A 25,607-nucleotide genomic window follows, 5' to 3' on the forward strand; every position below is an offset into this window, starting at 1 on the left:
AAATTTCTTTCTTTTTAATTTTTTAATCCAATTATTTATTTATTTATACAAGTTACTTCTTGTGTGTTATAAAGGAATTTTAGCATTTATTTTTGAATGTATTAAGGTACAAGAAATTTTATGTAACAAATAATTATAAAACCAAAGAACAGATACAAGGTATTTCAGGTACTGCCTATGTATGTATAATGCTCATCTTTATGTTTCCTAAAAAAATTGGGCAAAAAAGTACACATTTTACACAGCAAAATACCATATATTCTATGTCATAAGAAATGAAATGGGAAGTAGAGAATGGAGACTTGGAAGATATCTAGATCAGCTCATTTGTATGATGATATTTGTCAATATGTCATATGGAAATTCAGGACAAAATAATATTAAGGTGTCTGTATTTTCATTTCCTGAAGAAAAGTTCCAGTTTCTATGTCAGTGTCAATGTCCCAATACTGCAAACATCCAACAATGGTTACTTAAAGAAACCTTGTCCTATAAGTGAGTAGACTAAATAGTCCAATAGATCTTTAACCAATCTATTAACTGATCAGTCTACCTTGGAGATTACACTGAATGTTCCCCAAACACTTAGATGGTCTCTGCTGTTATAAAGGGGGAGCCGACTGCTATTTAAAATTCAGAGAAACAAAATGGACTCAGATTCCACAATCCTTTGTAGATTTAACATTACTCATATTCATTTTAAAAAAACACCCTCTTTGTATAAAAATAGTGCTGTTACTTAACTTGCTGTCATGAAGACAAATTGAACTACTTGCCAGGGCAGTAAAACAGACTTTTTTCAGACGTCCTCAGTGAAAAGTCCAGCTATGTTGGCATTTTGCAGAGTTTGCATTAGAGCAAGAGAAATGATAACTTGTGGAGGAGCAAACCAGGCAAAACACATCCAAGTTCAAGAGGAAGTTGAACCTGGAAGCAAGGTCTGAGCATTTTCAAAATGACAGGAAAATTGCATCTGGATTGTGCTATGACTAAGGTGAATTTGATTCTATTACTTAGCCATGTGGGACCAAGGTGAATTTCATGAGGTTCTCAGAAAGGACCCAAGGTATATTATGGCAAGTAGGAGTAGATAAAAATACATCAGTAGCTAGATACTGCTGGCTATAATGGAAGTTGTTGGTCATAGCAGAGACTTTGAATTAGTTTTCTAAAAAGTGCATCAGAATAGCTGACTGAAACTTGTAGAAAACTGAGGTGAAGAATGTCTTCTTTGACTAAAGACTGTAGAGCAGAAGAAATATTTGCCATAGTGTGATTATTCTATTCCAAAGAACTGATTCTGTTGCTTATAATCTAAGGTTTACTATGTTTGGATATGTCTTTCCTCCCTCACTGACCAGCCCTACTTATTTGTTGTTGAGAATATGTGTTTGCGTACACATGTTGGCATGTGCGTAAAGAAAATGTGGACTTGTGAATGTGAACTTCCAATTAACCAGGGCTATTGTGTATATAATGAACATACAGTTTGGAGGATTTTTACAGTTATCTACCACAGTCCTCGGCGGAGTCCATAGGATTGAGCACAGAGCTACCTACGTCTGTGTGCTCCAGGCCAGATCCTCATTGGAACACGCAGAATTCAAAGCCCTAATGTCCCCTGACATTCATGCACATGAATGATGACCATTGTCATGGTGAGTCCAATAGTTACAAGGATCCTGGGAGATTCCTTATTCTGTATGGAGACCCGGGCTGTTGCACAGTCATGCTGGAAAGCTGCTCTGTAGGTTTTAGACGCAACCCCAGATGCATGGATGAGGGAATAGGGCTTGGGAGGTAACGTGTCTGTGATCAGGCCCCAGAGAAGAGGGAGGTGGTGGGATTTTGCATCACACATCACTGAGATGTGTGATGCAAAGAGAAAAGAAGTGTGTTGAAGGAGAAAAGAAGAAGAAAGCAGTGATTTTCTTGTCCTGGCTCTTTGGCTAGGTGGTGCCCAGGCTGGTCACATCAAAATGTCCAGCTTCATCCTTTTATTATTTTCTTAACTCGATAGTCATTTCTTTGGTCTTTTGAATAAGGAATCAAATCTTTAGTACTATCTCCTTTAATCTTGTTAAAGAACAATCATTTACTATTCAGCAGATAGTGACCACCTATCATACGTACCATTCTAAGCACTGCAGAGACCTTAATGAATAAAACATTCCTTGCCCTCAAGGAGTCTGCACTGAAGTTGGGGATGTATGTAGACAATTTCATCTTGCTTAACCCCAAGAAGCTCTGGCTGGAGGCCTTGTTTCTAAAGGAGAAGAGAACTAACATTGGTAAATTTTGATTAGAAGCCATTACGTACACTCTCTAATGCTGAATCCTCCGAAGAATCCAATAAGGGGTAGAATTCTCACAGCATATCTACCAGCAGCCAGTAGCTCCCAATAGATTTTTAGACAAATTTAGTGTTGAATCTTACTTCATTGCTTTCTAAATGGATCTTGGTCAAACTACTTAACCTCTCTGAATACCAGTCTCCCCAATCTAATAAATTAGTGAAATTAATAATATCTACTTCATAGGGTGACAATGAGTGAAATGAAGTATTAAAAAAATTGAGTGCACTGTCAGAACTGAATAAACATTTTCTCTTTTATATCCTTCCCATTTTATATCAAAATTAAGGCAAATGTTCATCTTTCACATGGAACCTTTCAGGAATAGAGCTCCCATTACATACATGTTATGGGCAACCCTGGAAAGAATTCACTGAAAATAAAAGCTTGTGATCAATGCTCAGATCTTGCCTTCCCTGGATCAGTGCTCCAGAGACATACAACTCTTATGCACTGGGCAGGAAGCGATTTGGCTGCTACGTTCTGTGCTCTTGGTAACAAGGAGGTGTCTAATGACGTTCCGTGGGTAGTGTCATTGCTCTGTGGGAACAGGGACTTCCTTTTCATCTACCTTCTAAAAAATGATAATTTCCTTCCTCTCTTCCCTTCGCTGATTTCACCAATGAAATAACTAGTAAAGAGATCTCAGAAGCAGACATTTAAAAACACTCCAGACCTAGCAGGCAAAAGAAGGTCTTGGAATGATAAGAAGAGGCTTCCGACTGGCTAGAACCAATTCTTTAAGCCCTGAGGGAGGAGGATTCCATATCAGCCACACTGAACATTAGAATTATTCTGTATCAGTATGTTCAGTAAAATTTATTTTGAAAATTATATTTAAGCAGTTTTATTAAAAATACGTATGTCTGATGAAAATGTCACACTATATTTAGCTCGCTTAGTGCCATTGTAGCTCCTGACAATCTACACTTCTGCTCACGGCTGTGAGGTCTTCCAGATGACTTCTTTTTTTTTTATTTTTACAAATATTTTATTTATTTATTTATTTATTTTAAAAATTTTAAAAATTTATTTAGTTATTTTTCAAGTACAATTTTTTTGGTCAATTTCTCCCATCCTAGCCCCCCCTCCGCCCCGTCTCCCCACCAGATGACTTCTATGGCTTTAAATAATGTGTTTATGATTTTATTTATTATTTCAATACCTATCAATGACATCTTCTAGCACTCCACTTTATAAATGGGAATGTTACCTTTGCTATTCTTATTTTTACTTCTTCTTTCCCTCATCTACCTCTTTCAGTGGTATTTTTACTTTTTTATTGTTAAGGTCAACTTCAGATGTGAAAGGGAGACGAGAGGGCCATCAGGCAAAAAAAAAGGGCAGAAACAAAGGTTTAAAGGAATATGATTATTGGAAGCTATAATTTCTCTGGCTTTTACTTCTTTGATTGTGTACTACAGAGTCCTCAAACTTTGGTGTGCAAAAAAATTACCTGGGGTGTTTTGCATCATGTAGTTTCTAGCATTCAAGCCCTAGAAATTCTGGTTCTGTGTCTTTAGGTGAGCATGGAGATCTCCATGCATTGCAGACAGTTCTGATGCAGGTGGCTCTCAGACCACGATTCCTCTTGGTGATGAATAGTGACACTGCTTTTGGCCCAGGGTCATAGAAGATGCCATTCCAAATGGTGCCACATGCACCCTGCACCTCCTGGAATAGCAAGCTTATCTGGACACCACAAACAGTCACATGGCCCTGGAGTGGCTGGACACAGTTGGAGCCCAATAGATGGGATCTCGGAAATATATTTGTAGTGATGAATAACCTCACCCATTGTGCGCAAGTTTATGTCTCGGGTTAATGGAAAGCACTAAGTTGTCAAAAACGCCGAAGGGGACCTCTTGGTAAAAACCACCTGCTTTATTAGGAAAGAGTTCATCTAATCTCTGTAGAGGTAACTGGAAATGTTCTCCAGGGAGACAGCCAATTTGATAGGTTTACTGAAACTTTAAAAAAGATATTGAAGATATTTTTCCTTGAACAGAAGAGATGACAGAGATCGCATGCAGGCTATTCCGTTACATACATTTAGAGGAGGTGCCACAGGAGTTTTCCTTTAATTTTGGTATTATGGAAGAAGCTTTAGATGTCCATCCATCTTGACTTTTGGATAGGAAGGGGCACACTATAGGGAAACTCACTTTATTTGCAGTTGAATTTACATGATATAACAGATGTTCAGCACCCTCCAAATGAGGGGAGGGTATAGTTGGAAAAGGAAAGCCAGAGTGGGTGCTCTGAGTTAAGATGTCTTGCACAACTGCAGACTTTGGGGGATTGAAGATCCAGAAGGGGGCGCAGTCGGATCAGAGAAACCACTACAACCTGTCTTCGGAATTACTGTTTGCGGGAGGGCTTGCAGGGAAATAGGAGAAAACGTGCAAAAAGCTGAGGCCCTGGCTCTGATCCTTCCATGGCAGGGCAGAGCAAAGAGCAGAACAGATGAATTGGGTACTGGTGTGGGGTGGGGGCAACTACGCCTGCGGGTATTTCTTGTGGACCAGATGTGAGTCCCCAAAGAGAGCCACTTTAAATGCTGTTCAAGAGGACTCTGCAACAGGGGTGGACTCCCGCCTGGACAGGGCCAGAAGGACCGAATGTGCCTTCTGGAGGGAAATTTATTGCTGCTATCTTTTCAAGCGGAGTCGGTGGGTCTCAGACTAGACTGAACAGCCACACACACGACTCAGGGAAAGCTGTGGCTGCCCCTCCCAGGGAGAGACAATTGTAGACGTGGGCAACTGCTAGGAGAAACCAGCACCAGCTCATACTTGTTCCGCCCTTTCCATTTCTTTCTTTCTCTGATCCAAACCTGGAGGGACCCAATAAGAGTTAGAAAACCAGTTGGGAGGAGAGGCAGGGAGGTAGGAAAATAGAAGAGGAATTGAATACGTTCCCCTCCCCCTAATCCCTCATTACAGCCTTCTGAGCTTGTCTATATCCTAGGAGAGGCATGATGCTTTAACTTTAAATAAAATTCAGGCTTTTCAGAAAATTGCACTAGGTGAGGTATATTTATTGCTATTCTTACACTGGAAAGTGAATGTATTCTTATTGTCTAATAGTGGTTGAAGTTGTTACCGAACAAGAGGTCCGAGGGAGGGGCAATACAATATTTGGCCCACCTAGGGATGCCCAAAACTGCTATACAACAGGGGCCCCTCCCAAAAACAAAATATTAATATCTACTGGGCCCTTCTGTCCGCCGCCAATTGGAAAGACATCTCTTAATGCCAGAGATTTGTGAAAAGGAAACAAAATGTTTATTTAATGCTACTCAGGCCTAATGCCACCACTAAAATATCAAAGTCCTTTAGTGTATACACCTACACCCACACATGCTCCCTTCTCCCACTGTCCCAACTCCGGGTACCGTAAATCAGGAAAAGAGCACAGGTCTGTGTTGCAGGCCTCTGGCACCGTCAGCTGTGTCACTGTGCAGGATCTTGAGTTAATCCAAAGTACTGTGGTACCCTCTCATGGTCCACTGCCAAGAGTTCTTTGTACCCAGTTCCAGTCAAAGTCTTTCTTGCTTTTCCAGGCCCCGCAGCCAAAGGGGGCACCCCAAAGCCGCGTGGGCCTCTTCTACCAAAGCTGCAGGAGTCCGCACTCCACCAAAAGCATGTGGCTGTCTTCTTCACCTGGCTGCAGGGATCTCCATTCTGGCAAAGCTGCGTGGTTTTCCCTTTCACCTGGGAAAGAGGGGGTCCGCACCCTGCCAAAACCACGTGGCTCCCTCTTTCACCTCACCAAGAGGGGGTCCTCACTCTGCTGAAACCGCATGGCTCTCTCTCATCTGGCCCAGCGGGGACCCTTCATGTCTTGGAGCCAGTCTTCTCCAAGCTCTCACACAGGCACCTCTCACTCAGGGGCGCAGCCCCTAGTTACATCCTGGGTCCAAGTCCTTCTCACTCTGGAGTGCAGCCCCTCGTTACATCCTGAGTCCAAGCTACTCCCTCAGGAGTACAGCCCCTTGTTTCCATCCTGAGTCCCTGCTACTACCTTCTTCCTCAGGAGCGCAGCTCCTAGTTTCATCTTGAGTCCAAGCCACCACCTTCTCCCTGGCTCAAAACTTGGCCACTGCTATTTAACATATCTATGAAACCAGTTAAAGGTTATAGATATGTTAAATAACCATTCCAGAGGTTAGCTGCAAAACGATTGCTATGCAAAACAGCTTTCAATGGCCCTGCTCCATTGTCCCTTCCCCCTGGGGGGGGGGGCGTTGAGGACATCTTATATGTCTCTCCAATATTCCTATACACTTTGAATTCTGGACACCATTCCAAATGCCCTTTTTTTTGGCCCCCCCTTGGCTGCACCCTGTATCAAAGTGGTTATGGACTTTATCAGAGATTTCACGCAGGGATTGAAAAAATCGGCTCACAGAGTAAGTTTAACAGGCTGTAGGACAAAGAACAAAGTTATTTGTCAGAACGAGTCAGAACGAGTCCTATGGGTCTTCAATCTTCAGCTTACCAGTTACCTGCCTTGATAAAAAACCAAAACTTAAGCAGCACATAGTAGGCAGAACAAGCTCATTGTGACTACATTTTTACTTTAAGAAGGGAGGACTGAGTATGGGCAGACATCATTTCATTGCACTTTGCTTCATTGTGCTTCGCAGGTGTTGGCGGTTTTTACAAATTGAGGGCAAGATCCTCCGCCAGCAAAAATACTACGACTCTGCTTGTTTTAACGTGGTGGTCTGGAACCGAACTTCCGGTATCTCGGAGGTATGCCTGCATTTGGAAGATTGCACTGAGGTTAGTAAATGAAGCTGTGTGGAGTTTTAGAGGTATCAGACAATACCAATTTGTGTCCTGTTGCAGAAGAGAAACTTGCTCCGTGGCACGGGGCTGTGGCCAGGCCTTCAGTTCCCTCTCCGTGGTTTTCAGAAAGGGGCTTGGGCAGTGGCTAGGCCAATGACACGAGTCCTGTGCTGTGTGGGGATTTCAAAGAGTCTGTTGTTTTGCTGTCTTCATCTTTCTGCAGCCTATAAAATTCATGCAGTTGAGTGGAAAATGTCTGCTTTCTACTTAAGAAGGAGGAGAAGGGCTGAGTGGGTGGAGGAACAGTGCAAAAAAAAAAAAGGAAAGAGAAAACCTTATGGACATGGACAGCAGTGTGGTGATTTTAGGGGGCTGGAGGAGGAGAGTAAGGGGGGTGCATAGCAATGGACAGAGACTTGACTTGGGGTGAGGAACGCACAACACGGTATCAGACAGATGACATGCCATGGACTTGTGGACCCAAAACCTGTGTAATTTCGTTAACCAGTGCCACCTCAGTAAAAAGGAAATTCAATAAAAAGGAAAAAAATGCAGAAAGGGAAATCACAGGGTAATGATATCAATCTAAATTATTTAAATCCCAGTCTCCTTTTGCCTGAATTTATCGACTCCTATATGCCAGTGAACCCTTTAGAATAAAGTTGGAAATGATATAGCTTATTCAAAACAGGAGAAGAATCTTAGACATAAAAATAGGAGTAAAATAAACTGAAAAATGGCTTTAAAATAACCTTAATCTCTGTCCTACCCTTGGATGCCATTCTAATTTTCTCTAAACCAACTCTAATCATAATCCTCCAAATAGTCTTTAGGAAAAGAGTGATTCTTCATTATGTTACTATAAACATTTTTGTTAAGCTTTATGTTTTTGAATATAAAGAAATTCTGGGAATGAAGCGTTTTGTTGAACTAAAATTGTATTGCTAGTTCTTATGAGCATTGGTTTCCACCTGCGCACAGGGTATACACTCTCGAGGAGCAAATCAGAAGGGGCCACCTGAGGGAACTCCGAGGGAACTCCTGCCTTTCCAGCTGGTTCACCTGTGTGCAATGACTCCTGCAGGCATGGGGTGGGAACTCTCAGGGTTAAAGCACGTATTAAGCCTCTTGCAGTGTCTGCAGCAGGCAGGTCTATCTGTAAGGCCCAATGAAGGAGCTGACTCAGCTCTCACCCAAAACTAGAAACCCAAATTGTCCTATTTTAGCCTTTTAAACCTGCCTCTTTGAAAAGGGATCTATTAGAAAAGACCATCTCAGGGAAGTAGTTGACACCAACGCTGCAGCAGCCTTGAAGTTGTGTCCTTGAGTCCGATTCTGTGGCTGAGAAGCCACGTACTTGGTGGTCAGCGTTGCCCTTCCCAGACTCCCTCCTGCTCTGCAGTGTAGAGGGATGTTCCGTTTTTATGGCGGTCTCAACAAGGAAGAGGCACATGGAATTTGCTCCTTCATTTACTTTTGATACCACCTATTATGTTATTTAATGTGCCCTCCATACATTCTCACATGAGACATTCTTTCAGAATTGGGCTCCAGGAGGGAGAATTTGCCTCTTCTTGAGGCGCTCATTGCTCAACATCCTGTTTTTCTGATGTGGGAGCTTACTATAATACATCTACTTATATTTATTTTCATGGTGCTGAAATGACATTGCAATTTATGAGCCTCTTAAATCTATATTTCGTACGTTGCTTCAAATTGTTTTTGAGACAGGGTAGAAGCTTAAAAATTACACAAATAATCCTTTGTAATTTCCTTTTTTTCCCCTGACAAAGTTGTTAGGGAGCTACCTTTTAGGAATGTTCTAGTTACCACATTACTTAAAAACTATAACATCAAAATTACTTTTATTTTAATATGGAGATAACATTACCTATTTCATGGTGGTGTTGTGGGTATCACAAGAGATAATACAAAACACTTAAAACCTAAACTCCCACCTAAAAATAATGATCGACTATGCCTTCAATTCATTTATTCTCCACGTGCTATGTAACTGTGCACCTTGTCCAAGCGGTGTGTTTGCTGTATTTATTGCAATTTTGGTGTTATCATGCACAGTTATATCAAAAATCAAGACTTCATTGTATAAGTGTACATCTTCACAGTAAAAATAAAGTAATTGATTCATTTGCTCATTTTTAATAAAAAATTCCTCAGCTCATTAATTATCTTCTTAAGGGAAACATACTCTGACTTTAAGTATCTTTATTAAGCAAAGCCATGTAAAATGCGTTTGGTGAGTACGTTTCTATGAAATGGAATGGTGGTTGTAAGTAAGTTCAAAGACTTTTGAGTTGATAAGGGCTTCAGTGCTCCCTTGTGTATTGTTGTTGCTGTTGTTGTTATTTTTCTCCCCAAATTTTTGGTATATAAGAATTTCAGTTTAAAGGAATGTCGATACCATTCAGGCTACTAAAGCTTGGTCCATGAATCTAAGGAAATGTTCGGTATTTTATAGTCAGGAAAAATAGATTTTGTATCTTGACCTTTAAGTTAAGCCTTTCTTTTCAGAAGTATATTACCTTGCAAAGTACACAGGGAACCGGAGCCAGCTTGTGACCTTTTGTTAACATGCGGTTTTGAGAAACGGGGAAAAGGCATTGCATAGATCCGGAATTTTATTACCAAAAAGAATTAGGAGTCTGTTGCAAGTTCCACTTTTCTTAGACAGCTAGCCATATAATTTCTGGGACAGATGTTCTCACTTGGATAATGCCGTGAGTAATTCCTACAGTGCCATCCCAAGGCCTGTGTGAAATGGGAAGCGTAGACTGTGAATGGTAAGGATGGAAAAGGAGGTGAGGAAATGTTTGGCATGTTGCTGCCAGGAACTTCCATGATGGTTGTTCTTATTAGGTAAAGTCAGCTTGGCTTAAAACATAGCAGACTCAGCCCTGGCTGGTGTAGTTCAGTGGACTGAGCATGGGCCTGCAAACCAAATGATTTCGGCTCAATTTCCCAGTCAGGGCACATGCCTGGGTTGCAGGCCAGTTCCCAGCAGGGGACTCATGAGAGGCAACCATACATTGATATTTCTCTCCTTATCTCCATCCCTACCCCTCTAAAGATAAATTAAAAAAACCTTTAAAAAATGTAGCAGACTCTACTGATTGATCGTTGAAAATTCTTTTAGTGGGTTAAGAGCTTAGCTGTGACCTGGGAGGGACGTGAACTAGATGGGGAGAAGGTACAGTTACATATCCATGAAGCCATGGTGCCCAAGTGTTTTGTATCAACAGCTAATCCTATGGGTGCTACCTTCAAAATGTATCCAGAATCCAGATGCTTTCACCGTGGTCCTGCTGTCACCCCAAAACAAGCCACCACCACCTGGCCCCTTCGATGAGTGCAAAGCCCCTTACCTGGTCTTGTGACGACTCTTGCCCGACTTCTTATTGTTCAAAAACAGAATTCAATGGGCCAATTTTCTGATAGCTGTCATTGATGATGGTATTTGTATAAGTGATTTATTGGTGAGACTTTGGTTAGGATGACAGCCTACTGTTTAGTAAGCTGGACAGGAGGAGGCTTTTTGTTTGACCTTTGTTGTAGCTCATGACCTTGTAAATGGGTGTTAACATGCACAGGTTGTTAATATTTTGATCCACTTCTATTTGGGAAATAAATGTCTTAGATCTTAAAAAGTAAACAAACAGAAAACAAAACAAACTTCAACCACGTAAATTTAAAGTTCCAATTGGCTTTTAAGCAATTCATGAATCTGGCAGCATCCCATCTAGCCACTAGAAGGCACTCCAAGAAATTGCACAAAATGGAAGGTTTTTGTAGGAAAAAGGGCGGGGCAAAGGGGCTGTTACCAACAGGAGGGGTGGCTTTGTGACCTCATCTCTGTTGCTCTCTCTTGTGCACTCTGCTCCAGTTGCACCGCTCTTTCCTGAGTATGCTGAGTATGCTCACTTCACGTCCTGTCCTTGGCTCCTGCTCCTATCTCTTGCTGGGTCCATCTTTCTGTGTTCGAATGTTTCCTTCTCAGTGAGGTCTTTCATAACCACCCTGGATGGAAGAGCAGCCCCCTTCTCCCCACACTCTCCTGACCTCCCTGTGTCTTGTGATCTCTGAGTTTTTCCACATGGCGTATCACCATCTGGTGCTTCACATATTTGCTGGTTTATTTGTGTACTGTCTGTTCCTTTTACTGTGCCATGTAACCCTTAGGGACAAGGGCTCTGGTTTGTTTCCTGCTGTTTCCACAGCACTTCAACCATTGCACAAAGTAGGCTCAATAAATACTGAATGAACAAGTGAATACTAAAATTAGCAAAATAATTTTATTTTTAACAAGTGCTTAGTTAGGAATTGTAACGTTTAAAGACAGAATGCTCCAGGAATGTAAAATTTGCAGACCGGAAGAATGGGCCAGGACCCAGATACCATCAAATTAATAAACTATTAACTGTTTTCATACTTTCTACAGTATTCATGGAAGAAGCAGAAGACTTACAAGGAATGCTGAGATACCTTCTGCACTGTGAGATTAATTAATTAATGCTGGAAACATATTTTCCTTAAAAGGATATTACTACTTTTTAAAAAAAATTTAATCAGTTTTATTAAGAAATAACTGACATATAGTTTTGTGTAAGTTTAAGGTACATAATGACTTACCTTCCATATATAGTGAAATTATTGCTATAGTAAGTTTAGTTAACACCCATCATCTCTATAGATACCAAAAACATCTTATTCCCTGTGATGAGAACTCTGAAGATCAGTCCTCTTCACTTTCAGATCTACCATGCAATAGTGTTAACTATAGTCATCACAATGTACACTACATCCCTGGTACTAACTTATCTTACAACTGGAAGTCTGTACTTTTTGACTGCCTTCATCCAGTCAGCTCCTGACTTCCTATACTCGGCCTGCTCCCAGTAACCACAAATCTGACCCCCCCCCTTTTTTTGGTTTGTTTTAATGATTTTGGGTCTTTAAAAAATATTCTATCTGTAAGTGAGATCATAACATTATTTATCTTTCTCTCTCTGACTTATTACTGCAATGCCCTCCATGTCATCACCTGTGGCAGGATATTTTTTCATGGTTGAATGATATTTTGTTGCTTATGTTTTAGGTGCCATACCCCCCAAATCATTAACAAGATGTATGTCAAGGAGCTTTTTTTCTGTGTTTTCTTCTAGAAGTTTTATGGTTTTAGACTTATATTTAAGGCTTTTAATTTATTTTGAGTTAATTTTTGTGAATGGTGTAAGATAGGGGTCTAGGTTCAATCTTTTGTGTGTGAATTTCCTATTTTCCTAGCACTATTTATTTAAGAGACTGTCTTTTACCATTGACTTATCCTTTGCTCCCTTGTCGAATAGTTGAATGTGTATGCATAGGCTTGTTTCATTGGTCTACGTGTCTTTTTAAAAATGCCAGTACCATACTGTTTTGATTACCATAGTTTTATAATGTTGTTTGAAATCAGGAAATGTGGTGAGTTCTGCTTTGTTCTTCTTTCTCAAGATTGCTTTGATCATTAAAGAGTCTTTTGTGGTTTTATATACATTTTAGGGTTGGTTTTTCTACTTCTGTAAAAATGCTATTGGAATCTTGACAAAGATAACATTAAATCAAATAATATTAATTCTTCCAGTCTATGCATTTAGGATACTTTTTCATTATTTGTTTTTTCTTTAATTTTCTTTGGTCAATGTCTTGTAGTTTTCAGTATAGAGATCTCTTACCTCTTTGCTTAAATTCATCCTATGTATTTTATTATTTTGATGCTATTGTAAATGGGATCATTTTATTTTTCCATCTAATTTGTTAGTTTATAGAAACACTTGATTTTTCTATGTTAATTTTGTATCCTGCAACTTTACAGAATTTGTTGGGGAAGTTTTGGGGGAAGTCTTCAGGGTTTTCTGTATCTAAAATCATGTCATCTGCTAAAGTAGAGTCAATTTTGCCTCTTTTCCAATTTGGATGTCTTTTATGTGTCGGTTTCTTTTTTTTCCTTCTAGTTCTGGCTAGACAAAGCTGCATTTTCACTGTTGAGTAGGATGTTAGCCGTGGGCTTGACACATACAGACTTTATTATGTATGTTGGACTTTTTATGTATGTATCCTTGTATCCCAGGGATGAATACCAGTTGATCCTTCAACGTATTGCAGAAGTTAGTTTAAGCTAGTATTTTATTGAAAATCTTACATCTATATTCATTGAGTATATTGATTTGTAGTTTCCCTTGCTTGTAGTGTCCTTTTCTAACATTGCTATCAGGGTCATGCTAACCTCATGAAATGAATTTTGGAGTGTTAACACCTCCTTAATTTTGGGGGGAAGTTTGAGAAGGGTTAGCATAGGTTCTTGTTTAAACATTTAGTATTATTTACCAGTTAAGCCATCAGTTTTTTTCCCCATTGGGAGATTTTTGTTTATGGATTCAATATCATTACTAGTAATAAATCTGTTCAGATTTTCTACTTATTCATGATTCAGTCCTGGTAGAATGTATGTTTCTAAGAGTTTTTAAATCTAGGTTTTATAGTTTGTTGGCATATATTGGTTTTATGATACTTCTCACAGTCCTTTGTATTTCTGTAGTATCAAATATAATGTCCTCACTTTCACTTATAATGATTTGGGTCCTCTTGTTTTTTTTTTTTTCCTCCCTTGGTTAATCTAGCTAATAGTTTGTCAATTTTCTTTCTCTTTTCAAAAAACCAATTCTTGTTTTTAAAAAAATCTATTGTACTGTTTTCCTGCTCTTTATCTCATTACTTTTGCTATACTTTAATTTTTTTCTTCCTTCTGATAACTTTAGACTGTTCTACTTTTTTAGTTTCTTTAAGTGCAGAGTTAGGTTACTTACATGAATTTTTTTCTTTAAATTAAAGTTATTTGACATTGGCTAATAAAATCTTGTAAGTTTCAAGTGTACCAGTCTAAAATACATCTTCTGTGTCTTGTGTTTTGTAAGTCTTCCCTCACCAACTATTTGACTCCCTTTACCCTTTACTACCTTCTCTCTGACCCCTTTACCATGCACACTTCTCTTAAAGTCTTTTTGCTATGTTCCATAATTTCTGGTTTGTTGTATTTTCATTTTTGTGTCTCAAGATACTTCTTTATTCCCCCTTTATTTTTTTCTTTGATCTATTGATTGTTGGGAGTATTATATAATTTCTATGTATTTATGAGTTTTCCATTTTCCTCCTATTTTTGGTTTCTAGTTTCATTTCATTGCAGCCAAAAAAAGATAATCAGTATGATTTTAATCTTCCTAAATTTGCTAGGACTGGTTTTGTGACCTGACGTATGGTCTGTCCCAGAAAATGTTTCACATGTACTTGAGATGAATGTGTATTCTTTTGTTGTGCGATAGAATAGTGTATGTGCCCTCTAGATCCATTTGGTTTATGTTATTCAAATCTTTTTTTAATTTTTTCAGGATGATAAATCCATTGACGAGAATGGGGTTTTATTTTTTTTTCCTTAAAATTTTATTTTTATTTATTTATTTATTTTTTTATTTAAAATTATTTTTCAACTACAATATTCTTTCTTTTACTCCCTCCCACCCACCTCCCATGCCCCCACCTCCCTCCTCTTTCCACCCCCCTTAGTAGTTGTCCATGCATCCTTCCTTTTTTTTTCCCCCTGAAATTCCTTCCCCTCTCCCCTCTGGTCACTGCCCCCCCATTCTCGATTTCAGTGTCATTGTTTTTATTTTGCTTGCTTATTTGTTTTGTTATTTATCTTCCTGTTAAAGGTGAGATCATATGGTACTTGTCTTTCACCACCTGGCTTATTTCACTCAGCATAATGCTTTCCAGTTCCATCCAAGCTGTTGCAAAGGGTATGAGCTCCTTCTTTCTGCTGCATAGAATTCCATTGTGTATAGGTACCATAATTTTTTGATCCATTCATTCACTGATGGGTACCTAGGTTGCTTCCAGCACTTGGCTGTTGTAAATTGTGCTGCTATGAACGCTGGGGTGCATAGGTTCTTTGGGATTGGTATCTTAGGATTCTTAGGATATAGTCCCAGCAATGGAATTGCTGGGTCATAAGGCAGGTCCATTTTTAGTTTTTTTAGAAAATTCCATACCATTTTTCCATAGTGGTTGTACCAGTTTGCATTCCCACCAACAGTGAACTAGGGATCCCTTTCCCCCACAACCTCTCCAACATTTGTTGTTTGTTGCTTTGTTTATGATGGCCATTCTGACTGGTGTAAAGTGGTATCTCATTGTGGTTTTAATTTGCATCTCTCTGATAGCTAGTGATATTGAGTATCTCTTCATGTGTCTCTGTATCCTCTGTATGTCCTTTTTGGAGAAGTGTCTGTTCAAGTCCTTTTCCCATTTTTTAATTGGGTTATTTGTCTTCTTAGAGTGGAGTTGTGTAAGTTCTTTGTATATTTTGGAGATTAAACCCTTGTCTGAGGTATCATTGGCAATTATGTTTTCCCATATAGCTGGTTGTCTTTTTATTTTAATACTGTTTTCTTTAGCCATGCAGAAGCTTTTTATTTTGATGAGATTCCATTTATTTATTCTTTACTTTATGTCCCTTGCTCTAGGGGACATATCAGTAAAAAAGTTGCTGCGTGAAATATCTGAGATTTTCTTGCTAATGTTTTCCTCTAGGATTTTAATGGTTTCATGGCTTATATTTAAGTCTTTTATCCACCTTGAATTTATTTTGGTGTATGGTGTAAGCGGTGCTCAAGTTTCATTTTTTTGCATATACCTGTCCAGTTCTCCCAACATCATTTGCTGAAGAGGCTATCTTTATTCCATTTTATGTTACTGCCCCCTTTGTCAAATATTAATTGACTGTAGAGGGTTGGGTTGATTTCTGGGCTCTCTGTTCTGTTCCATTGGTCTATGTGCCTGTTTTTATGCCAGTACCAGGCTGTTTTGATTACAGTGGCTTTGTAATACAGTTTGATACCAAGTATTGTGATCCCTCCTATTTTGTTCTTCTTTCTCAAAAGAGCAGCTGCTATTTGGGCTCATTTATGATTCCATATAAATTTTTGAAGTGTTTGTTCTATGTCTGTGAAATATGCCATTGGTACTTTAATAGGTGTTGCATTGAATCTGTATATTGCTGTTGGTATATGGACATTTTGATGATGTTAATTCTTCCAACCCATGAACATGGTATATGTTTCCATTTGTTTGTGTCTTCCTTGATTTCTTTCTTCAGTGTTGTGTAGTTTTCTGCATACATGTCTTTCACCTCCTTGGTTAGGTTTATTCCCAGATATTTTATTTTTGTTTTTGCTACATTGAATGGGATTTTTTTCTTGATTTCTGCTTCTGCTGATTTATTGTTAGTATATAAAAATGCCTTTGATTTCTGGATATTGACTTTGTAACCTGCTGTTTTACCAAATTTATTTATTAGTTCAAGCAGTTTTTGAGTAGAGTTGATAGGATTTTCCATATACACTATCATGCCACCTGTGAACAATGACAGTTTTGTTTCCTCCTTTCCAATTCGTATGCCTTTTATTTCCTTTTCTTGTCTGATAGCTGTGGCTAAAACTTCCAGTACTATATTGAATAGAAGTGGTGAAAGTCGACATCCTTGTCTTGTCCCTGATCTTAATGGAAAAGATTTTAGTTTTTGTCCATTGAGTATGATATTGGCTGTAGGTCTCTCATAAATGGCCTTTATTATATTGAGGAATGTTCCCTCTATTCCCACTTTGCTGAGTGTTTTTATTATAAATGGGTGTTGTGCCTTATCAAAAGTTTTTTCCGTGTCTATTGATATGATCATGTGGTTTTTTTTGCTTTTGTTTATGTAATGTATTACACTTACTGATTTGCGAATATTGAACCATCCTTGCATCCCTGGGATGAATCCCACTTGGTCATGGTGTATAATCTTTTGGATATATTGTTGGATGCGATTTGCCAATATTTTGTTGAGGATTTTAGCGTCTATGTTCATCAGCGATATTGGCCTGAAGTTTTCTTTTTTTGTTGTGTTTCTATCTGGTTTTGGAATTAGGATGATGCTGGCTTCATAAAAGGAATTTGGGAGTTTTCTATCTTTTTGGATTTTTTGGAATAGTCTGTGAAGAATAGGGGTTAGCTCTTCCTTAAATGCTTTGTAGAATTCTCCTGTGAAAGCATCTGGTCTGGGGCTTTTGTGTGATGGGAGTTTTTTGATTACTGCTTCAATTTCTTTTGCTGTTATTGGTCTATTCAGGTTTTCTGCTTCTTTTTCATTGAGTTTTGGGAGATTATATTTTTCTAGAAATGTGTCCATTTCCCCTACATTTTCAAATTTCTTGGCATACAGTTCTTCATAGTAATTTCTTACAACCCTTTCTATTTCTGTGGTATCAGTTGTAATCTCTCCTCTTTCATTTCTGATTGTGTTTATTTGGGTCCTCTCTCTTCTTTTCTTGATGAGCCTACTGAAAGGCTTGTCTATTTTGTTTATCTTCTCAAAGAACCAGCTCCTGGATTCATTGATCCTTAGAATTGTGCTTTTAGTCTCTATGTCATTCAGTTCTGCTCTAATCTTGGTTATTTCCTTCCTTCTGCTTGCTCTGGGCTGTCTTTGTTGTTGTCCCTTGAGTTCTTGCAGGTGTAGGGTAAGGTTGTTTATTTGAAATGTTTCTATTTTCTTTAGGTAGGCCTGTATTGCTATAAACTTCCCTTTCAGGACTGCCTTCACTGTGTCCCATAAGTTTTGGGTTTTTGTGAGATAGTTTTCATTTGTTTCCAGAAACATTTTGATTTCTTCCCTAATTTCATTCTTGACCCATTCGTTGTTTAATAGCATACTATTCAGTCTCCATGATTTTGGGTGTTTTGGGTTTTTTCCTTTAGTGTTGGTTTTCAATTTCAGTCCCTTGTCGTTAGACAAAATGCTTGGTATGATTTCAATTTTCTTGAATTTGTTGAGGCTCGTTTTGTGTCCTATCATGTGGTCAATTTTTGAAAATGTTCCATGTGCATTTGAAAAGAATGTGTATTTAGCTTCTTTGGGATGAAGGGCTCTGTATATATCAGTTAAGTCCATTTCATCAAGGGTGTTGTTTAATGCTGCAATGTCTTTGTTGATATTTTGTTTGGAAGATCTGTCCATTTTTGATAGTGGGTTGTTAAAATTCCCCACTATAATCGTGTTGCTGTCTATATCTTTCTTGAATTCCTCTAAGATTTTCTTGATATATTTGGGTGCTCCTATGTTTGGTGCATATATATTTATGATGTTAATGTCTTCTTGGTAAATTCTTCCCTTTAGTATTATGAAGTGACCTTCTGGGTCTCTCTTTATGGCCCTTTTTTTGAAGTCTATTTTGTCAGATATGAGAATTGCTACCCCAAGTTTTTTTTCTTGTCCATTTGCTTGGAGAATTTGTTTCCAGCCCCTCACTTTTAGTCTTTGATGGTCTTTAGTCCTGAGGTGGGTCTCTTGTAGGCAGCAAATGTGTGGGTCATGCTTTCTTATTTATTCAGATATTTTATGTCTTTTGATTGGAGCATTTCATCTATTTACGTTTCAGGTTATTATTGATAGGTACTTATTCATTGTCATTTTTATAACTGTGCTTCTCATTGTCTCTCTCTTTTTCTTCCTTTCCTTAAAGCAGACCTTTTAGTATTTCTTGTAGGGCTGGTTTGGTGGAAGCATATTCTTTTAGACTTCTTTTGTCTTAGAAGCTCTTTATTTGGCCTTCTATCTTGACTGAGAGCCTTGCTGGGTAAAGTAGCCTTGGTTGTAGGTCTCTGGTTCTCATTACTTGGAATATTTCTTGCCATTCTCTTCTTGCTTGGATTGTTTCCATTGAGAAGTCAGTAGCTAACCTTATTGGGGCTCCCTTGTATGTTACTTCTTTTATCTCCCTTGCTGCCTTTAAGATTCTCTCTTTATCTTGGAATTTTGCCATTTTAATGATGATGTGTCTTGAAGTGGGCCTCTTTGGGTTCCTCCCAGGAATCACTCTCTGTGATTCCTGGATTTGTGTGACTTTTTCTCTCATCAAATTAGGGAAATTTTCCATCATTACTCTTTCAAATACATTTTCTATCCCTTGTTCTTCTTCTCCTTCTGGTATTCCTATTATTTGGATATTATTATGTTTCATATTGTCTTGCATTTGTCTTAATCCCTCTTCATTGTTTCTGAGCCTCTTTTCCCTTTCCTGTTCTTTCTGTGAGATACTTTCTACTTTGTCCTCCAACTCACTAATCCGATCTTCTGTCTCATTAACTCTATTTTTAATACTTTCTACTGTGTTCAATTTGGAAATTGTATTCTTCATTTCCTCTTGGCCCTTGCTAATAGTTTCCATTTCCTTTTTTATGTTGATATAGTTTGCTGTGAGATCATTGTAGCTCCTCTGTAGTTTCTGGTAGCTCATTGTGAGCTCTTTGAAATTCCTGATAACCAGTGCTTTGAATTCAATATTTGATTGTTGACTTGCCTCTATTTCATCTAACATTCTTTCTGAGGGTTCCTCCTTTCCTTTCGTTTGGGGATTGTTTCTTTGTCTTCCCATTGTTTGTGAGACTCTTCTTGTTAGCTTCAGCTTCTTAAATTGATCTGTTCTGACTCCCTGGGTTTATGGTGTGAACCTTTGTGTTGGAATGTCTGTGAAATTCAGTGGTGCAGTCTCTTTCAGTTATCCTGTCGTTCTCTGCTTCCACCTACTCAAATATGCAGCAACTTGTGGCTTCTCTCCTACAGCAAAGTGAAATTTGTCTCTCTGACTCTACTGTTTGGAGGCCTCTTCTATGGGTCCAGCTCTGGTCTTTTCATATTTTCAAGTTGTTTGTGTCTCTTGTGGTTAAAAGAAAGAAAAGACAAAGAAAGAAATAAAAGGAAGAAAAAGGAAGGTAGGGGAATGGAGGAAAGAACAATAGGTTTGGAAAGAAAGGAAGAAGAAATAAAACAGAAAATCCAAAAAAAGAGGACAAAAGTATCAAAAGATAAAACAGTAATAAAATTTAAAAGAAATAACAGATTACGTCTGCTTCCTCCGTGACCGTCAAGATTTCTGGTCCCTTATTTTCATATATGCTGGGCTACTGCTGGCTTGCTGGCTTCTCCTCCACCCACAGGTTTCTCTCCCTTGTGTACAAGAAACTGGAATCTGCTCTGTCCTACTATGTCACCATCTTGCCTCTCAGTACTTTGACTAGCGGCAGCTGGGGAAATGACGTCCTATAGCATTTGCTGTTCTAGAAAGTACAGAGACAATGGGGTTTTAAAGTACTTAAGTATTATTATATAACTGGTTATTTCTCTTTGAGCTCTGTTACTTTTGTTTTACATATTTAAATACTCTGATATTATCTGTATAAATATTTACAGTTTTATACCTTCATGAATGGATTTCTTTATCATTATAAAATGATCTTTGTCTTTTAAACCATTTTTAGTTTAAAGTCTATTTTGTCTGATATAAATATAGACACCCTGTTTTTCTATGCTTAAAATATCTTTTTCTGTTGCTTCACTCACAGTCTACGTGTGTCTATAAGGCTCTTGCTGGCCATATATTGTTGGATCTCATTTTATCTATTCAGCCCTTCTCTGTCTTTTGATTAAAGAACTTAATCCATATATGTTTAAAGTCATTATTGATAGGTAGCATTTATATTGTCATTTCATTGTTTTATCACTGTTTTGTAGATCCATTGTTCCTTGTTATCTTGCTTTCTTTTGTGTTTTGATATCTTTTGGTATTGCTATGCTTTAATTCTCGATTCTGTTCTTTTGTGTAATTATTACAAGTTTTTCCCTTGTGGAAAATATCTTACAATTATAACACCCTATTTGAAGTTACTTAACTCCGCTAGCATTCTTAAACTTTATGCTTTTATTTCTCTTCCACCTCCTATTTTAGGTTGTTGATGTACAGTTTACATATTTTTCATAATATTTATCCAATAACAGATATTTGTAGTGATGATTATTTTATGACATTAAAAAAAACCTTCTAAACAAGAGTTGTAAGTGAATTACACACCACTGTTACCATATTACAAAATCTAGCTTTGTATTTATCATTACCAGTGAGTTTTATACTAACTTTTTGTGTTTTTATGGTGTTAATTAGCATCCTTTTACTTTCAGTCAAGGAATTCCCTTTTCCTGAGGCAGGTCTAGTGGCGAGGGACTTGGTGACAAACTCAGCGTGCCCCTATTCAGGTTCTACCTGTTTGGGGTCCTTTGGGACTCATGCATCTGGATTCTACTTTTCTCCCAGGTTTGGGAAGTTGCCAGCCATTGTTGCTTTAAATATACTTTTTGTCCCTTTCTCTTCTTCTTATGGAATTCCCAAAATTCAAATATTGTTTTCTTTATTGTGTCCATCAGCAGTTCCATAGGCTTTCTTCACTTTTTTTCTCCTATGACTATATAATTTCAAATATCTGGTATTCTGGGTCACTGATTCTTGTGCATCGTTGATTCTTCTTGAAGCTTCCTATTGAATTCTTAAGTTCAGTCATTATATTTTTCAGCTCTAGGGTTTCTGCTATTTTTTTATGGTTTCTATTGCTTTGTTGAACTTCTCATTTTGTTCATGCATTGCTTTTCTAATTTTGTTTAGTTTTCTGCCATGTGTTCTTATAGTTCATTAAACTTGTTTAATAGGATTATTCTGAATTATCTGACTGTCATAGATCTCTGTTTCTTCAGAGTCTGTTATTGGAGCTTTATTAGTATCTTTTGGTGCCGTCATCTCTACCTTCTTTTTTTGTGATCCTTGGTCCCTTCTACCAGTATCTGCACATTTCAGTATGTGGTCTCCTCTCGCAGACTGCATAGGTTTGCTTTGGTAGAGATAGTTCTTCACCAGTCAGTCCATATTGGTGTGTTGGGCCTGTTTTCTGGCAATTCCCTGGGCAAGTGGGGCTTGCTATAGGGTCTTTTTCTCCCACAAGACTCTACTGCCTGATCTCTGAGGTGGGCAGGGTGCCACTGGCTGAGAACCGTCAGATGGGACTGTGGCTTGGTTCCCTGCCCAAGACATGCTCTAGGATGGGCTCTGTGGCTGCCCAGGTTCTTTGATCAGGCTTCCTAAACAGTTGGTCCTGTGTACTATACTCAGAGGTAGGTGGTGCTCTGAGTTATCTTTCCTGCCCTGGTTGGGCAGCAGAACAGGCCTGAAGGTCTGCCTAGCTCATGGTTTGGGGGGCCTGAATCAGGGTTAATATGCACTAAATTTCCTGGCCAGATGTGGCTACCAGTTTTCCTCTGCAGACTGGGCAAGCCACAGGCTGTGCTCTCTGTTCCAGTGCCACTGTAAACAGGGCTGCTGGGAGGGCTATGCAGCTTCTCAAGTTTAGGTTCCTTTGACTGGGCAGGCCGAAGGCTGTATTCAGCAATGGATGGGGCTGTAAATTATTTCCCCTGCCCAGGTAGAGAAAGAGAACTGGCTCCGAGGATGGCAAGGTTCTTGGTGGTCTTGACTTGAGCCAACACATGCTCCAAATTTCCTTGTCAAACTGGGGTACTGCTCTGTGGATGGTAAGCTCTGCTTGCTGGCCTCAAAGCTTGAGAGTTGTTGGGCCATGCAGACTTCTAGGTGTTTTCGCCAAGCTTTCTGGCCAGAAGTGGCCAGGAATTAACTTAGCAGATGTGGGGCTATTAATTTTCTTCCCTTACCAGGCAAAGCAGGAGACCCAACTCCAGGCATCCTCCCGGATGTTCCGGTCAAGCTTTCTGATTAGGCAGGACCAGCAGCTACTCCCAGCAGTGGGTGGGCTATAAATGAACTCCTCTGCCTGGGTAGAGCAGGGAAACCACTCCATGCCCAAGCAAGGCTTACTGTTTTTATTCTTGACTCAAGTGTAGTCACATACCGAGTTTCCTGGCCAGTGTCACTGGCTTTGTTCTGTGGATGATCAGTTCTGCCTGCCAGACTCTCTGCTCGAGTGTTACTTTGCTAAGTAGCATCCAGGTGTGCTGGCCAGGCTTTCTGGTTAGGCAGGGCTGGGAGCTACCCTAGTCATTGGGTTGCACTATGACTCAGTCCTCTGCCTGGAAAGAATATAGGTGGGGGAGAGAGGCCAGGTTCAGGGCTGGCAAGTTTCTTCATTTGAGGACACAATCTGGTTAACCTATGACCCATGAGTGATCTGGTCAGACTGCGGTGCTGTTGTCTTGGCTGTGCTGATGAGGAAAGCCACTACTTGGAACTACCACCTGGGCACCACAGGAACTTGGTCTGCCAAGGTCAGAGCACTGGCTGTTGCAGGCTCTGTCCCCTTTTGCTGTCATAATCAGATTTCTAGTGGTCAAGCTCTATAGGTCTCCCCATGTTTCCTAGGAAGCAAGACAAAGTTGGAGACTCCCAAGAACTGACCCACAGTGCTGTGGGAGCTGAATGTCCCTGGGCTCTCTTTCCGCACTGGGGCACCATAGGCTAAGGGGAGATCTCTCAGTGGGGTGTTGCACTGACCTGGGGGAGGTAGCTGCTCCTCCTATTTTTTAAATTTATTTAAAAATTTTTTTCTTACTTTAATTGTTGTTCAAGTACAGTTTTCTGCCTTTCCTTCTACTCCAGCCCAGTCCCCCAGCCCTCCTCACCTCCTTCCCATTTCCACCTGCCCCCCCTCCCCACCCCATTATTGTCCATGTGTCCTTTATACTTGTTCCTGCAAACCCTTCACCCTTTCCCCCTGAAATTCCCTCCCCTCTCCCCCTGGTCACTGTCAGCCTGTTCTCAATTTCAGTGTCTTTGGTTATATTTTGCTTGCTTATTTGTTTTGTTAATTAGGTTCCTGTTAAAGGTGAGATGCTGCTCCTCTTTAAAAAAATATTTTGTTTATTTATTCTAGAGAGATGGGGAGGTGGGGAGAAAGAGAGGCAGAGAAACACTGATGTATGAGAGAAACATTGATCGGCCAACTCCGACACCTGCCCCCAGACGAAGGCATGCAACCCAGGCAGGTGCCCCCACCCTTGGCTTTGGGCGACAAAGCTCAGCCCACTGAGCCACGCCAGCTGGGGTGCTCCTCTTCGTCTTCTACTGTGGTTTATTTTGGTCTCTGTGGTGCAGGGGGTGATCAGTCTCAGGCCTGTGTTCTAGGGCTTTCTTTGTGGTGTCTTGTCCATGAATAGTTGTCAATTGGGAATGGCTTATGTCACTCAAAGGACACCTTTTTAAAATGTCATGCTTTTTTCTGAAATTGAATTTATTTGGGGTGACATTGGTTCATAAAACTATATAGGTTTTAGGTATACAATTTTATATATATCATCTGGAGATTGTATTGACCGTGTCCCCAAGTCAAGTCTCCTTCCATCACTATTTATTCTCCCTTCACCCTCTCCTATCTCCCCCCACCCCCTTTCCCTATGGTAATCACCATACAGTGGTCTGTGTCTGTGAGGTTTTTCCTTAACCCGTTACTTTTCTCACCCAGCCTCACAACTCCCTTCCCCTCTAACAGCTGTCACTCCGTTCTCTGTATCTATGAGTCTATTTCTATTTTATTTGTTAGTATGTTTGTTCATTAGATTCCACATATAAATGAAATCATATGGTACTTGTCTTTCTCTGGCTGCTTATTTCACCTAGCATAATACTCTCTAGGTCTATCTATGCTGTCACAAAAGGTATGACTTCTTTTTTTTTCTTTTTTCTTTACTACCAAGTAGTATTCCATTGTGTAAATGTACCACAGGGTTTTTTTATCCACTCATCTACTGCTAGGCACTTGGGCTGCTTCTAAATCTTGGCTATTGTAAATAACACTGCAATATAAATCGTGACATGCTTTCTTTTCATGTGTTTCTTCCTTCCTGTCCTTCTGTCTTTTTAGTCAATTATTGATCCTTGTCTCAAGGGGTCATATGCCACAGAACAGTAGAAGAAGACTTTTGGATTTCCAGAGTATTGGCTTTTATGCTGTAAAAACCTAGGCCCCAAAGGAAAGCTTGATGATATGAGAATAAGTTTTTCTGTCCACATCCTCTTCTCCCTTTTCAAGGTTGGGGGAAGGAAGGAGCTCCGCAGTACAGAAAGTCATGCAGTCACAGAATACACATAGCTGCTTTATATGCCTGGCCTAGCAGAGGTCCTGCCCGTTCACGTTCTGAGGAAGGAAGCAGTAGTGCATCTGTGGAGGGCACTAAACTCAGATGCACCAGCTAGAAGGGCCACTGCAACAGGACTGAGTTCCCTCCATAAAGAGGTTGGGAGAAAACAGGGCTTTCTTATTTGCAGCCAGCATGAAAGGAGGGTGAACAAGACCAAGGAAACTGTGACTTGCCAAGGTCAAACACATAATAAATAGCAGGGCTAGGACTTGGAGACTTATTAATAGAAGATCATCAATTTTTCCGTGACACTACTAAAGACTTGGAGCAAACCAACTGTTATTTGGAAAAAGGCAGATTGTTTTGTACTATGTTGTGTGTTTGTCTGTAATTCCACTCTTTGTATTGGGGGAAATTTAGTCCCCTTTAATGTCTTTG

General features: G+C 39.5%; 1 long non-coding RNA gene across 1 annotated transcript in view; it reads left to right on the plus strand.

Moving 5' to 3' along the window:
• Positions 1 to 865: 865 nt before the first annotated feature.
• The window catches only part of LOC119056574 (uncharacterized), a 332,875-nt gene continuing 308,133 nt past the window's right edge, over positions 866 to 25,607 (plus strand). The window contains exons 1-2 of the long non-coding RNA XR_005083906.2: positions 866 to 994; positions 7,006 to 7,144. This is a non-coding gene — a long non-coding RNA (uncharacterized LOC119056574). The remainder of the gene's footprint in view (positions 995 to 7,005; positions 7,145 to 25,607) is intronic.

The sequence above is a fragment of the Artibeus jamaicensis genome, unplaced genomic scaffold (assembly GCF_021234435.1).
Source record: "Artibeus jamaicensis isolate MK-2021 breed Jamaican fruit bat unplaced genomic scaffold, CSHL_Jam_final scaffold_537, whole genome shotgun sequence".
In the NCBI taxonomy this organism is placed as follows: domain Eukaryota; kingdom Metazoa; phylum Chordata; class Mammalia; order Chiroptera; family Phyllostomidae; genus Artibeus; species Artibeus jamaicensis.